General features: G+C 43.9%; 1 protein-coding gene across 11 annotated transcripts in view; it reads right to left on the reverse strand.

Moving 5' to 3' along the window:
* STX17 (syntaxin 17) overlaps positions 1-16,820 on the reverse strand; it is a 176,563-nt gene that overhangs the window by 101,506 nt on the left and 58,237 nt on the right. The window lies entirely within an intron of this gene.

The following is a 16,820-nucleotide window of genomic DNA, read 5'->3' on the forward strand; positions in this document are numbered from 1 at the left end:
AATACGGATATGTATGTTGCATGTAGTGCCATGGTTGGGATTTTAACCAATGACCCTAATGCTGCTAGGCAGAAGTGTTAACCCTCAGCCACCGTACTGCCAATATGTGTTAAGGGTGTACCAATATTAACAAGCAAAACAAACCAAAAAATAACTCAGGAAAATAAATAGCCACTGGATCGCTTTTACATGTGGCAAAACGTGGTTCCCCCTATTGCCTTTCCCAGCTTTCCTCTGGTTCTGTCTGCAGACCATAGAGATGAGGGAGGAATATAATTTCCCCCCGATCAACTCTAAGGTGTAGAAAACCAGAACTGATGAAGTGATTTTGTCACTTCTGGTTTTAGTTTGTTGTTTACAAGCCATTACCCATGTCGGTTTGATCAGATGCTTTTGAGGGTAGAGAGACCTGGGGTTTAATAGACCCCAGATCAACAGTAAAGAGTACCAGTCACTTCCTATTGATAGTAGTGATAGTAATGAAGTTGATTGAATAAACAATAACAAAATTCAAGAACCAGTGTAAAAAAATAAATTTTTTTTTATTAAACTTAAATTAAAATAAATAAAACGCCCCCCCCCCCCAGTGCAAATGTAAACGCACACGTCGGTGCTACACGCATATGTAAACGCTGATTGCAACACACATGTTAGGTATCACTGGAAACATCAGAATGAGAGCAATAATTCTAGTGCCAGACCTCTGTGTAACTCTAAACTGGTAAACTGGCTTTTAAAGTGTCACCTATAGAGATTTTTAAGTAGCACAAATTGTTGCCATTCCACAGTTAAAACACAGACAAAACCCACCCTTCAACACACCCACAATCCGCCCCGCAATAGTGAGGCAGAATCTGACAATTTAATCCTCCCTCAGTGGTTAGCAGATCGTTGGATACTGCCTCCGATCTGCACATGCGTCGTGTTGACATCACACCAGAAGATCAACATATTAGCTGGAGTAACATTGCGTACTGCGCATGCCCATCGGAAGGGCTTTTCTTGGCAGAGGGCATTTCTCGATAGAACACTGGCTTTGATTAACAGAGAGACTGGATATGCTACACACCCTGAGTACAATGACGACACTTTGTTTGGGAATGTGTAGCACGCTCAAAGTTCGCAATTAGTTAATCCTTTCACAGGCATAGGTTAGCTACCATACATGGTTAACGCAGACCTTCAGTCATTTTTAAGTTTTCTAGATCATCTATTAAATCTTCTGCCCCATTGTTGTTTTAACTTTGGATACTAAAATGTTTTTTTCCTGCCAGTAAAATACCTTATAAAGCCCACTTCCTGTTTCTTGTTTGGTAAAATGTCTAGGCTTATGACATCATGCACCGCTCTCTCTCTCACTGGTGAGAGTTTGCTAGGAAGGCAGGGGGGGGGGGGGTGAGTCATAAGAGGGCCAATGAAAGCTGCATAGCTGGAGGTTTTACCATTTTACATGTACTGATGAAATACACAAATGTATGCCATAACCCCTTTAACAACATACATTTTTTTAAAGCAAAAACCATATATGTTTTAAAGATAATATTTTTAGATACTATATTAATAATAAAAAATGAAATACCTTCTACTATAATCAAGAGCACATTTCATAAATAATGATAAGCAAGTTGTAAAAAGCTATAAATAAATGATTTATGTTAAAAATGATGGCTTACACCATAGTTAGTTTTAAAGGGCTTGTAAAGTGAATTTTTTTATTTTTTTTAAATAACAAACATGTTATACTTACCTCCACTGTGCAGTTCGTTTTGCACAGAGTGGCCCCGAACCTGCTCTTCTGGGGTCCCTCGGCGGCTGTCTCGGCTTCCTCCCGCAGGTGCTTCTCATGTTCATGCGAGCTCCCTCGCATGGTGAGAAGCATCTGCGGGCGCGCTCCCTTGATACAGCCGGCGGCTATAGCCTCTCGCTGTATCACACGGCCCCGCCCCCCCGCGCTCCGTGCCAGTGGATGTGATTGATAGCAGTGCGAGCCAATGGCTGCGCTGCTTTTCATCCATCCACTCCAGCCAATTAGCGGCCAGGCTGAACGGTGGAAAGGACGTCGGGGGACGAGCGTGGGAGTTTTAAGGGGTGAGGTAAGTAAAACGGGGGGGCTGGGGGTGCAGGCACTGTCAGATGTTTTTTCAACTTAATGCATAGAATGCATTAAGGTGAAAAAGCATTTACCTTTACAACCCCTTTAATTTAACATGATCTCTCTAAAAATTCCTAATCTATATTCAAGGATACTACAATGCATGTAGCTTTTTGTATGTATACATGTTAATCCTAATTGTCTGCCTACACTTTTTTTTGTAAATTTTGTTCTATGCTTGCCTCTTTTACATAACACCAATCGGACATGTCTTGGCTGCACAATTAAGTGAAACTTTAAGTATTAGATTAACAGACTTAAAAACAATAGCGTTTCCTACTAATTTTCTTTTTATTCACAACAAATTTTCATCAAGACACGGGATAGGTTTTCGTAGCACAATATTTATTCTTGTAATCTTTTTAGTGGCATTATTAATATGTGTAGCACGATAGTAAACATGGGTAATGAGCTTTTGTCAATAAAAATGATAACATTTCTAATTATACAAGCATGGACTAAATGTAGAGTGTCTGTGCATATATTTGCCTAAAATGCTTTGTGCAAACTCAGTTGTCATTGTCCAGACAAATTGTGAAGTATTTGATTTGGTCTACACAGTTAGACTTGAAGTTAACTGTTTCAATGTATAATTTGTAAGACCTGTATCTGATTAAAACTACCCCTTTTGTCAATTTTGGGACAAGAGGTCAACATCAATTTACAGTTATTAGGAAAAGTATTGGGGTATCAGAGTGCCCTGTATAGAAAAGCTATAAGGGGAGGAAGGCTAGGAAGGGATTTTATTTACTTTGCTGTTTTGTTCGTAAATTAAGGAAAAAAAAAAACTGAGCTGATGCCTCCGGTAAATATTGACTAAAGCTTTTCTAATGCATTTACAAGCATCTAATTTGAAAGAAAAGTGTGCACAGGAGAACGTTTAGTATCACAATAATTAATCTGATTTATTTGCACACAAACAGAGCAGAAGTCCATTGGCAAACAGTTAAATAGCTTACAGGAAAAAAAAAAAAAAAAAAAAAAATATATATATATATATATATATATATATATATATCAATTTGCTAATCAATGCAAATATTAGAAAAGCAGTTTTTCTGCAATATAGGTTTTTACAACAATGAATAATGTTTGAACACAAATGTACCAGCATATATTCTGTTATTCTATCAGATATATTGAGTCCACAGCAAGAGAAAATCCTAGGTCACAAAAGAGCCAAATATGTATTACTACCACTGTAGTATTTAAAAACGCAAGTTATTTTCTTCTTTTACCAAATCCAAACACCAAACTAGCCAACATGTAGTGACATTTCATACAAACGTCAGGAGATTTTCTGTAAAATTTTACAACAAAATCTAATTGTTTAAATTCCAATCGTGTGTAGACAATTCCGACAGACAAAGTGCCACGCATGCTCAGAATAAATTACGAGACAAAAGCTATTGGCTACAGGCACGTTTATAGTCCCGTCCTACACGTTCTGAATGATTCGATTTTCCAACAACTTTGTGCGACCGTGTGTATGCAAGACAAGTTTGGGACAAAATCCATCAGAAAAAATCAGACGTGTGTACAGGGCATTAGCGATTTAAGTGACACAATGCTTTGCATGAATGTAATCTCTCTAGATAATGATCTTGTGAGGAAAGCATGTAAAGGAAGAGTGTACACCAGTCATGGATTGGAGACTGGAAGTGGTCGATCACTGACTAAAATGGAAAATAAAAGAAGGTAGAATGATGGGGAGGGCATAGTGGAAGTTGATCATAGCAGCTGACCATAGAATACTGGAAGTGGGAGAGAAGACGGTGCAGTACCGAGACAGAGTGAAAGTTCTAAATAGGGGGTGGGAAGAAGCATGAGCTGATCAATGTGATCACCAACCAGGGTGAAAATAAAGATAGAGGAAGCTGATTGTGATCTGATTATGGACCACTGGCACAATAGGTGATCTGATTATAGACCAATGACACAATAGAATTAATTAATTGAAGATGACTACAGCTGAGGAGGGAAGAGGATATAAAGCAGGGCAGCAGCTGATCTAGCACAGTGGTGAGAAGAGGTAGGCAAAAGCTGAGGTTTGATGAGGAGTAGTAGGTAGAATAAAGCTGCTGCTGATTGCGTTTCACTTGGCGATGTGGTGGAGGAACTATTCATGGACATAAAGGTGAAGAAAGAGGAGCCAGACAGGAACCCAATTGAACTTAACCACTTCAATACAGGGCACTTTCGCCCCCTTCCTTCCCAGCCCAATTTTCAGCTTTCAGCGCTCTAGCGCTTTCAGTGACAATTGCGCAGTCATGCTACACTGTACCCAAATGAAATTTTTATCATTTTGTTTGCACAAATAGAGCTTTATTTTGGTGGTATTTATTCAGGACATTGTTTTTTATTTTTTGCGATATAAGCGCAAAAAAGTGGAAATTTGGAAAAAAAAACAATATTTTCTTTTTTCTATTTTAAAAGAAATCCAATAAAATCAAATTTTGTCATAAATTTAAGCCAAAATGTATTCTGCTACATGTTTTTGGTAAAAAAAATTCTAAGTCAAGTCTATAATAAATGGTTTGTGTGATCACGGACACAATCACAGAGCCCTCCTGCCGATCTGAGATGCGCCGTGTCCGGGTGACACGGGCGCATCGGGATCGCGCCGCAGCGCGGGCACGCGCGCGCGCGATCCCGCTACTTCTGATGGACGTTCCTGAACGTCCTATCAGGAGTAGACGGCTCCCACCCGGCCGTATATGTGCATTGGCCGGGTGGGAAGTGGTTAAACTGTAATTTCTTCCTCTGTAGCAGTTCATATGCTTTCACCCAATGTGTGAGGTCATGGTGTACCTGTTTACACCAGTCAAAACACACCTCTAAAAAAGCAAAATTCGCAAAGCTTAGTGGAAAAGAGTGAATCAAGAATGGTATGCGAGTCTGGCAGAAGGAGCTGAGCATCTTGACTTAACCACTTGCCAACCGCCTTTCGCATATATACTGCAGCAAGGCGGCTAGGCTGAGAAAACTAATGTACCTGTATGTCAGCCTGTGCATGAGATACAGTGGGAATGCGCAGCCTGCGATCACGTTACAGAGAGGCAGAACGGGGGAACAAGGTGTTGAAGGCTAAAAATCGCAGATCGCCACCATTACCAGTAAAAACAATAAAAAAAATTAAAAGTCCATAAATCTATCCCATAGAACGCTATAACTGTTGTGCAAGCCAATCAATATACAATTATTGCAAGTTGTTTTACCAAAAAATATGTAGTAGAATACATATTGGCATAAAATGATATATACATTTTTTAAATATATATTTTGGGGATATGTACAGTATTATAGCAGAAAGTAAAAAATATTTTTTTATAGCGCAAAAAATAAAAAATGCAGAGGTGATTACATTTATTTTAATAAATTTCAATAAATTTGTTTTAAGTATTTGTTTACTTATTGAATTTTTATATAATAATTTATGAGTGCTGCACCCATATTTATTTATAAATTAATATCTTTAACTGCTTCAAAACACAAATTCTTCATAACAGGGCAGAAACTCAAACCCTTAGAAAGAAGAATCTGAGCAGGAAAGAGGTTCACCTTGGAAAGGAAAAAAAGAGTACCACCGCTCCAGGCAGGTCAACAGGAAAAAAGCGTCTCCTCCAGGAATGAAGAGACCCGGGTGCAGGCAAAGGCATATGGCTAATGAAGATAATTTGAAAACTCTGGACAGCCGCACTCCAAAATAAATATAGTGCCTTTTATTTGTAAAACACGATCACACTGTACAGATCACAGCAAAGCAATATCAGCTAATGCGTTTCACACTACCAAGAGTGCTTACTCATAGCTCTATGAGTAAGCACTCTTGGTAGTGTGAAACATGTTAGCGGATATTGCTTTGCTGTGATCTGTACAGTGTGATCTTGTTTTACAAATAAAAGGCACTAGATTTTTTGAGTGCGGCTGTCCAGAGTCTTCCAATTATCTTCGTTCACCTTGGAAAGGTTAATGATTTTAAAGTGGTTCTAAAGGCTGAAGGTTTTTTAGCTTAATGCATTCTATACATTAAGTTAAAAAACCTTATGGTGCAGCCCCCCCCCCCCCCCAGCCAGGGCCAGACTGGCCTACCAGGAAATTTCCCAGTAGGCCGCCCACCCTAGGGCCGCTTTGATCTGCGGCTGCAGGCTGCAATGCTTCCGCCTCCTCCTCTTCTTTGTCACACACAGCGGGAGTGCTGTGTTTCACGGAGCTGGGTCTGTGTGTTGGCGGCGTTGTTACAAGGCCCCACCCCCCTAGACTGGCTGGTGTGATAGTAGATTGAATCTGTGTTCTGCTTATCAAACGAGCCGGTCTAGGGGGGCGGGACCTTGTTGGTGAGTCTGCATTCATAGGCACAGTGAGGCTGCAATTTTGGGCACATTGAGGCTGTATTAATAGACACAGTGAGGCTGTATTGATGGGCACAGTGAGGCTGCGATTATTGACACAGTGTGGCTGCATTGATGGGCACAGTGTGGCTGCATTGATGGGCGCAGTGAGGCTGTGATTATGGGCGCAGTGAGGCTGCGATTATGGGCGCAGTGAGGCTGCAATTATGGGCGCAGTGAGGCTGCAATTATGGGCGCAGTGAGGCTGCAATTATGGGCGCAGTGAGGCTGCAATTATGGGCGCAGTGAGGCTGCAATTATGGGCGCAGTGAGGCTGCAATTATGGGCACAGTGAGGCCGTTTTGATGGGCACAGTGAGGCCGTTTTGATGGGCACAGTGAGGCCATTTTGATGGGCACAGTGAGGCCGTTTTGATGGGCACAGTGAGGCAGTTTTGATGGGCACAGTGAGTCTGCAATTATGAGCACAGTGAAGCCACATTGATGGGCACAGTGAGGCTGCGATTATGGGCACAGTGAGGCTGCAATTATGGGCACAGTGAGGCTGCAATTATGGGCACAGTGAGGCTGCAATTATGGGCACAGTGAGGCAGCAATTATGGGCACAGTGAGGCTGCAATTATGGGCACAGTGAGGCTGCAATTATGGGCACAGTGAGGCTGCAATTATGGGCACAGTGAGGCTGCAATTATGGGCACAGTGAGGCAGCAATTATGGGCACAGTGAGGCTGCAATTATGGGCACAGTGAGGCTGCAATTATGGGCACAGTGAGGCCGCATTCATGGGCACAGTGAGGCCGCATTCATGGGCACAGTGAGGCCGCATTCATGGGCACAGTGAGGCCGCATTCATGGGCACAGTGAGGCTGCGATTATGGGCACAGTGAGGCCACATTCATGGGGGGTTGCATTGATGGGCACAGTGAGGTTGCATTGATGGGCACAGTGAGGTTGCATTGATGGGCACAGTGAGGTTGCATTGATGAGCACAGTGAGGCCGCATTGATGGGCACAGTGGTGAGGCCGCATTGATGGACACCAGTAAGACCGCATTGATGGACACCAGTGAGGCCTCATTGATGGACACCAGTGAGGCCGCATTGATGGACACCAGTGAGGCCGCATTGATGGACACCAGTGAGGCCGCATTGATGGACACCAGTGAGGCCGCATTGATGGACACCAGTGAGGCCGCATTGATGGACACCAGTGAGGCCGCATTGATGGACACCAGTGAGGCCGCATTGATGGACACCAGTGAGGCCGCATTGATGGACACCAGTGAGGCCGCATTGATGGACACCAGTGAGGCCGCATTGATGGACACCAGTGAGGCCGCATTGATGGACACCAGTGAGGCCGCTTTGATGGACACCAGTGAGGCCGCATTGATGGACACCAGTGAGGCCGCATTGATGGACACCAGTGAGGCCGCATTGATGGACACCAGTGAGGCCGCATTGATGGACACCAGTGAGGCCGCATTGATGGACACCAGTGAGGCCGCATTGATGGGCACCAGTGAGGCCGCATTGATGGGCACCAGTGAGGCCGCATTGATGGGCACAGTGAGGCCGCATTGATGGGCACAGTGAGGCCGCATTGATGGACACCAGTGAGGCCGCATTGATGGACACCAGTGAGGCCGCATTGATGGACACCAGTGAGGCTGTGATTATGGGCAGTGAGGCTGCATTGATCAGTACAGTGAGGCTGCAATTATGAGCACAGTGAGGCTGCATTAATGGGCACTGGTGAGACTGCATTGATCTCTTGTACCAGGTCTGCAGTCTCTGACCATCTCCCCCCACCCTCGCGTTCCCAGAGTTCCTGGGGTCCCCCTTGATGATTGACCACTTTTAACTGGAATTTTCTTATATATACATACACACACACACACACACACACACACACACACACACCAAATATATGTCAAAGAGAAATTTCTAAAACATTAGCAGCGCTAGTGCAAAAATGCTTTGTAGAGAAAGGGTATAGAGTGGATGTTGTGGACAAAACGATAAGACGAAATACACAATATACCTCAAGATAATTGTCTGATCGATAGGCCAAAACAAACCAATACCAAACACAAATGGGGTTTTATCAGTGGGTTCCATGTCAAGTATAGAGAAGTGGAAACTATTTTCAAAAAATACTGCCCATTATTGACCACCGATAAAGTTTTAACCAAAGTAATTCCGGAAGATCCAATTTTTATTTACAGAAAGGGACAATCATTTGGCGACAAGATTGTGAAAAAAAATCTTGTATCCCCGACCAAGCCATCTACGTTTTGGGATAACCAGGGTTTCTTTGCATGCGGTAGGTGTATACCGTGCAGACAAGTCCACACCAGACTGAGAGGCGTAACCGAATTTCAATCTACAGCTAACTAAAGTGTTCAAAATTAAGGATTTTATTTCATGCATGACCACACCTGGTATATGCACTTCAATGTCCATGCAATCTGATGTATATCGGATGCACCAAACAATCTTTAGGTAAACAGGTGTCCGAACACATCAACACCATCACAATAGGGTATAAAGTACCACAGTGTCTCAATGCATTTTAAGATCAAACACAAAGGAGACCGCTCAAGACTAAAGTTCTGGTGTGTAGAGAAATTGCACCCAGATTAACGGGGTTGTAATAAAGTCAGATAATTGCCCAAATGTGAGACGAAATGCATATATTTAACTGACACTAAGTTCGAGGGGTATGAACGTGGAGTTAGATCTAAATTGTTTTATTAGCAATTTTTCATTGTTTTTTAATAGAGTTTTCAATTTTAGTATTAATTTTAATTTATCTTAGACTATAAAATGATACTATTGTAATGCCTGACTATTATTAGAGTGTTTTTAGATTATTTTAATTAATTATATGTTTGGGTGTTTTTATCAGACGCATGACCGATCGATATCAGGTAGTGACTGTATCTTCTTATAAAGTCGCATGATAATTATTATAAACACTTTACATTGAAGGTTAAGCCATATATGAGATTTATTTTATCACCATTGGAATACATTTCCGATTTTTAGGTCAAACCCTCACGATAATATTTTACAAACTTTTTTTTAAAATTGAACATGAAAATTCAAGAGTGTACAAGCAATGAAACAACATTCAGTATAGTTAAAAATGGAGAAGGATTGACAGACATGTACATCTCATATGTTTATGCACCAGATGATTGAGTGTCCTGTTAAATATAACAAAAATTGTAATTGCATGGTCCTGTTAAACAGGGGCAGAAAAATTGGAGCGTTGGGGGGTGGTGGTGCCCTAAACCAAAAATATTGTTAGAAGCTAGCATCAGCAAGATTGATGAGGAATAAGATAGTCAGCATAGGCAGTTTTCAAGGGATCCCACATCCATAGCAAATTCAATCAGTTACATCAGTATCAAGTGCTTGATAGCTGCTTATCCAAGATTGATTAATTTTCATGAGTGTGAGCCTATCAATGGAGTCTGTGGACAGACGCACTCTTTGATCTGTTACAAACCATCCAGCAGCACTGAATGTGCATTCAGTAGCTCAATTGCATTTTAAGCAAGTTCTGGCTAGGGATCCATCCCCAAGACCCAGTAATGCAGTGGATGCTCTTTTGTGTTTGGTGGGCCTGCAGGAATGTTATATGGATAAAGGGGGCCTTGAGAGGAAAGGACGTCCTCTTCTTCCTCCCGTTGTTCTGCCTCAAGTGACCTGTCCATGATTCCACAAAGCATGTACTCCAGCAGCAAGACTAGAGGGACAGTGTTGCTGCTCATCATCCTTGTAGCCTTCTCAAATAGTGACAAGACAGTGCATGCATACTTGATCAGTACCACTGGCATGGTGCAAAGAAGCCAAGCCCCCCTGACCCTGTCCTGGTGCCATACTCGCACAGGTACTCATTGATGGCCCTCTGCTGTGTGTGCAGCTTCTGCAGCATTGTCAACGTTGAGTTCCACCTGGTGGGCATGCACAAATGAGGCGGTTGTTGGGCAGGTTGCATTCCCTTTAAATGTCAGCAAGTCGAGCACTGGCATTGTATGACCAGTGGAAATGACCACAGACTTTTCTGGCCTGCCTCAGGAGATTTTGTAATCCTGAGTACCTGGTCAAGAACCGCTGCACCACCAAATTCAGGATATGTGCCAAACATGGAACATGGGTCAAGTGTCCCTGTCGGAGGGCAAAGAAAAGGTTAGTGCCATTGTCACATACAGCCATTCCTGGCTTAAGCTGGTGATGAGTATAGGGGAAATTAAGGTCCATAGACAGACCACAGTGAAATAACTTTGAGAGTAACTGAGAAAAAAAATAAACTAATAAGAGAACCAAAACTCTTGATGTGCAAGCATACTACAGTACCAGTACAGGCTACATCCATACAAATTATTGTATCTAATTGCAGTGTCAATCAAGACAATCTGGGTTGACCACTCTTTCTTGTTTATGGGTAACAATTTTGGTACCTTGTACCACCAGGGTGGTGAGCATGAGGGGCTAGGGGTCCTCAAGCCCTGTGTTAAGTAGGTGGGCAGTCCAAGCATTCCATTTACAGTCAAATATATGCATGGAGTCCAGGAGAGTATGATGGATTCTGTTGTGTTGTGGGCATTATGATACCTGTATAGGGTTGAGATAGTATCCCTTTCTCTGGATGCCTCCCCGCACACACATTCAAACAGTGTTTTTGTGTTTTCTATAGTTTCAGAGAATTTAGTAGAATAGAAGTGCCTGATCCGAAGAAATTGATAGAAAGCGGATCTATCCAAGTCATGCATTTGTTGTAGGTGTGTGAATGAGCAAAAGGAGGCTTTTGTAGCAAGGATTCTAGGTTCGTCAGGCCGCGTTCTGTCCAGTCACAGAAGGACGTGTCAGAGTGATAGGCCGGGGGGAAAAGGGGTTCACCTATAAAGGAGGACAGGAGAGGGACCTTGGACCTAAACTAGAATTTCTTCCAATAAAGAGACCAAAAAGGTAAAGGGACTGTCCCACGACACCATTCAATGGGGTAATCTCTTTCGGGGTGATTGAGCTCGACCAGAGACCTGGGAGGTGATGAGGGGCAATCGAGGCTCGCTCAAATCGCAGCCATGGTATGGATGTAGGGTCGGCGTGCCACTGTGCCGTCTGAACTAGGCGGGATGCCAGGAAATACTTCCATAGATCGGGGCACCCCAACCCTCCTCGTATACGGGCTCTGTATAGCACCAGTCGACTCAATCAAGGCTTTTTCCCTTGCCATATGAATGAAAGTAAGTCTGATGGGATTTTTTTTAATGTAGAGCAGGGTACGTATAAAAGCAGGGATCTAAAGAAGAAGAGAAGCTTTGGAAGGATGGACATCTTTACTGCTTGGATGCGGCCTAAGAAGGATATACGATAGGAGGACCATTGGTTAAGAAGGTTTTTGACAGAGGAGAAGGCTTGTGGGTAATTTACTGAGTACATCTGTTTGAGGGTGTGGGCCAGTTTTATACCTAAATATTATAGTGAGGTGTGGTTCCAGGAGAATTTATATGAGTCTTTTAGGGAGGTCGGGTTTTAGGGAGGTCAGAAGCGACTGGGGAAATTGAATGGGCATTGCTGTGCATTTAGATGGGTTCACTCCTAACCCTGAAAGTTGGTGAAAAGAGTTTGAGGCAGCAAATAGGTTAGGGAGGGAGATGAGAGCGCTGGAAATGAATAGAAGGACATCGTCCACGTATAAGCTGATTTTGAATTCTTGGTCCCCTTTTAAATAGCCCCTTATGTTAGGATTGTTGGAGATGGATCTAGTCAAACGTTCCATGGCGAGGGTGAATAGGAGAGGGGGCACCCCTGTCTCGTACCCCGGCTCAGGGGAAAGTATGTGGAGTTACAGCCAGGGATTTTGATATTTGTACGGGGTTAGTGGTACAGGGCCTTAAATCCGTGAAGAAATTCTCTGCTGAAACCAAATTTAGAATTGTCTCTAACTAGGGCCAAAGGACACTGTCAAAGGCCTTGTTAATATCCAAGCTCAACAAAAAGACCTTCTTGGAGTTGTTATCAGCATCCTGAATAATGTTGGAGGCCAAGTGAATGTTGTCGGTAATTTGCCTAGAGGGTATAAAGCCTGTTTGTTCAGGGGATAGCAATGTGGTAATGACTGAGGCCAGACGATCTGCTAAGATGCATCCAAAGATTTTTAGGTCGTTGTTGATAAAGGAGATGGGCCGAAAGTTTTGTGGTAGGGTATGGTCTTTTCCGGGTTTAGGTATAAGGGATAAGTTAGCCATAAGCATCTCATCTGGAAAATGTTTCCCTTGTAGGATAAAGTTATAGTTTGGTCATTTTGGGGAGTAGGGAGTCAGCAAATTTCTTGTAATAGGTAGCCGAGAATCCATCCAGGCCAGGGGTCTTAGAGGGTTTAAGAGAGTATATAATGGTGGTCATTTCTTCTGTAGTGCATGGGGCGTTAAGGATCTGTAACTGTTCCTCCGAGAGTTGGGGAAGCGTCAGGAGGTCTAACCAAGACTGGGGAGAATCGGGAGAGGGTGAGTGTGGAGCCGAATACAGTTTTTGGTAGAAAGAGGAGAACATATGTAGAATGTCTTTAGGATGGGAAGAAAGGTTGCCATTCATGTCTTTTAATTTGTATAGGTGTTTTGGTTGGGTTTGCTGCTTTAGCTTGCGAGCAAACATAGTGGAGGCTGAGTTGCTGTGAAGGAGAAAGCATGAGGGATTTTTTGGTGTGTTCCGAAAGTATAGTGTCCAAGGCTCTTTTTTTGTCGTTGATTTGGGTTAACGGGGCTTGGCTATATCTATGATAAAGTGTACCTAGGTCTGCGGTGAGTTTTTGAGCTTCTTGTGTCTTTTGTTGTTTTCTGGTGGTGGAAATTTCAATCAAATGACCCCTCATAACAGCCTTATGGGCTGCCCAGAGGGTCGTAGGGGAGATATCGTCTATGTCATTGAGTCCGAAATATTCAGTGAGGCATTCAGCCAGTTGTGTGTGCACAAAGGGATCTGTAAGGAGCGAGTCATTAATGCGCCAAATTCTGTTGGCGTGGGGGAGACCTATACAGGAGAGATGGCTAGATACCATATGGTGATCCGACCAGGGGCAAATGTGTATGTTCGAAGAAGAAGAGTTTGTAAGTAGGGCAGGTGTGTAAAACAAGTAATCTAGGCCGGAGTAGCTATCGTGAGGGTAGGAGTAGAAAGTGTATTCTCGGGAGCCAGTATTGTGAGCCCTCCAAACATCTGTCAGTTGCTGGGTTTTAAGGGAATGATGGAGGGATTTGGGAAATGCATTGGAGGTTGAGCCTACTCGTGACCTGTCCAGCACTGAGTGAGCCACTAAATTAAAATCACCCCCTACCGACACGTGAGGTGAGTGAAACCTTTCCAGAACCTGGAAGAAGCTCTTGAAGAGTGAAGCCTGAGAGGCATTAGGGGCGTATACTGAAGCTAGAGTCAGGGTTTTGTTTTGTATGGAGCCTTGCACTATAACAAACCTACTATGTGGATCAATATAAGTTTGCTGTACCAGAAACAACACAGAGTTTTTTATGAAAATAGCTGCCCCTCTGGCCCTGGACCCAAAAGTAGTGAAAAAACATTGTTTGTACGACTTTTCAAAATAGGAAGGATGGTTATTAGTGGAGAAATGTGTCTCCTGCAAAAGGAGGACATCCGCTCACAGGGGCTTGTATGTCCTAAAGGCCTTCTTTCTCTTTTGTGGGGAATTGAACCCCCTAACATTATGAGTTATAATTTTAAGGCCCATGGTGGTGTAAGGGAAGGAAGCCGTGGGGTGGGGGAGAGTCCAGGCCAAGAGGGGTGTCCATGTACCAGACCAACAAAGCTACAAGAAAATATACTTTGAGCATGTTGTGGATAAGTAAGGGCAAACCCAAGTAAGCATACACATACGGTGTAATTACTGCACTAATGTCTTCTCTGGGAAGAAACATCAAGATTAAAAACTCAAAAAAAAAAAAAATAGAAAAAAAAAGTGAGAAAAAGTAATAGAAAACATACGAACAATTACCACGTAACTAGGCCAAAAAATGGCTGGGGGCCAGGGGAGAAGAACTCCCAATGATCCAAAGAACAAAATTAGCGTGGACTGTGAGGTCCATAACTCCTAACCCACGAGTCCAGCAGTGCAGCATCTTACTCAAGTCTCTATGCGATGTTACCTGCAAGAGTCTCACCAGCCCTGACGTAGAAGAGCTGTGGGGAGGCCTGCTGCGGGGTGTGGAGCCGGGGGACAAACCAGTGGACGGAACCGAGATTCAGCTCAGAGGCGGGAGACGGTTGTGGCTTGAAAGCATAGTGGGAGTGCTTTTAGAACAACAGCCAAGTGATAAAGTCAGTCGTAGCTTCATCTTCAGGTCTGGCGGTCCCTCCTGGGAGGTGGGGTGGCCCAGATGGTGGAGTGGCGTGGGGTGGATGGCTTTATCGGTAGTGTTGCAGCATCCAGAAGGCCCAGCTTTACTAGAAGCTCCTTTCCCACATTAAGCGTGGTAACGGTGTAAGTCGTGCCATTGTGAGGGACTTGGAGCTTAAAGGGAACCCACATCACTAACAAATTCTGGCAGATTGGAGCACAGGGGTGACCTCCTTCATCTTCCTGCGTTTGTCCAGCGTAGTGGGGGAGATGTCAGGGTATATTTGGATAGGGGTGCCCTCCAAAACGTGTGTTCGGGGTATTTCTTGCGGCATGAAGGATATCTTCTTTTATCAGGAAGTCCTTGAGGCATAGCACAATGTCTCTCGGGGGCTTCTCGGGAGGAGGGGGAGGGCGCAGGGCCCTATGGATCCTGTCACAGGCAAAGGCCGAAAGTGGGGCCTTGGGTAAGAGAGATTGAAATAGTTTCTGGACAGTCGGAAGCAAGTCAGTCACAGATTCAGGGACCCCCGTACCCTAAGATTATTACGCCTGTTCCTGTTGTCCAGGTCCTCGATATGAGCTTGAAGTTGGGACACCATTTCAGATAAAGCCTCCTCATCTTTTCTGAGGTCGGAGCAGACCAGAGCTAGCTCGTCGTGCTTGGTCTCAAGCAAATCGGTTCTGCTGCCCAGGGCTGCAATCTCCAGGGAGAGTGTGTTGTTAGATTTGTGCAGCTCAGATTGGAATTTCTGAGCTAATTTGTCGTACATCAATGTGAGACTCTCTCTCTCTGCTCCCTCACCCTCAGCAAATAGGTCATTAGGGACTTCTGAGCCGTTGTGCTGTGGCGATTTTTGGGTCCCGGCATGCGCTGAGTGTTCTGCCAGGGGTGCGGAGTAAATCCAGGTGAAAAAGCTGTGTTTTTAGCCCTGGGGAAGTGCTGTTCACCTCCGCTTGTCACGGAGCTCTCAGCCTGTGCTTCCTTTCCAGTTCGTGCCGCGCATGCCCCCCCCCCCCGCGATAATATTTTAAATGTTTTTGACAGATAAAAGATGGGGATAGTATTATTACCTTCACTACAACTAATGTTGTGCTCATGAGGTGATGTAAAGGTAGATTTATTCCTGACACCACTATGCAGAAACATTTGGTTCAGAAGGTGTCAAGTGTGTGTGGTGGCAACCAGGTGAGGAGTACAAAGACATGTGTGTCTTGCCTACAGTGGTGGTGGCAGTGTCATGGTCTGGGGCTGCATGAGTGCTGCAGGCACTGGGGAGCTATAGTTAATTAAGGGAACCATGAATACCAACATGTATTGTTACATACTGAAGCAGAGCATGAGCCCCTCTCTTTGCAGACTGGGAGGAGCAGTATTCCAGCATAATGATGACCCCAAACACACCTCCAAGATGACCACTGCCTTGTTAAAGAAGATGAGGGTAAAGGTGATGGATTGGCCGAGCACGTCTCCAGACTTAAACCCTATTGAGCATCTGTGGGGGTTCCTCAAATGGAAGGTGATGTCATCGTGGAGGAGTGGAAGAAGACTCCAGTGGCAACCTGTGAAACTCTGGTGACCTCCGTGCCCAAGAGGGTTAAGGTAGTGCTGGAGAATAATGGTGGCCACACAAAATATTGACACTTTGGGCCCAATTTGGACATTTTTTACTTAAGGGTGTACTCACTTTTGTTGCTAGTGGTTTAGACATTAATGGCTGTGTGTTGCCTTATTTTGAGGGGGACAGCACATTTTTACTGTTCTACAAGCTGTACACTCACTACTTTACATTGTAGCAGTGTAATTTCTTCACTGTTGTCACATGAAAAGATAAAAAAAAAATATTTACAAAAAGGTGAGGGGCAAAATACCGAGGCCGTTGTATGACATCCACCCAGGATGGGAGAGCCCATTTGTGGCCGTCATATGACTATGGCCGGGTATTGGAGTGGTTA

Source organism: Lithobates pipiens, unplaced genomic scaffold, assembly GCF_037356315.1.
Source record: "Lithobates pipiens isolate NorthernLeopardFrog02 unplaced genomic scaffold, aLitPip1_a1.2 Scaffold_19, whole genome shotgun sequence".
Taxonomy (NCBI): Eukaryota; Metazoa; Chordata; class Amphibia; order Anura; family Ranidae; genus Lithobates; species Lithobates pipiens.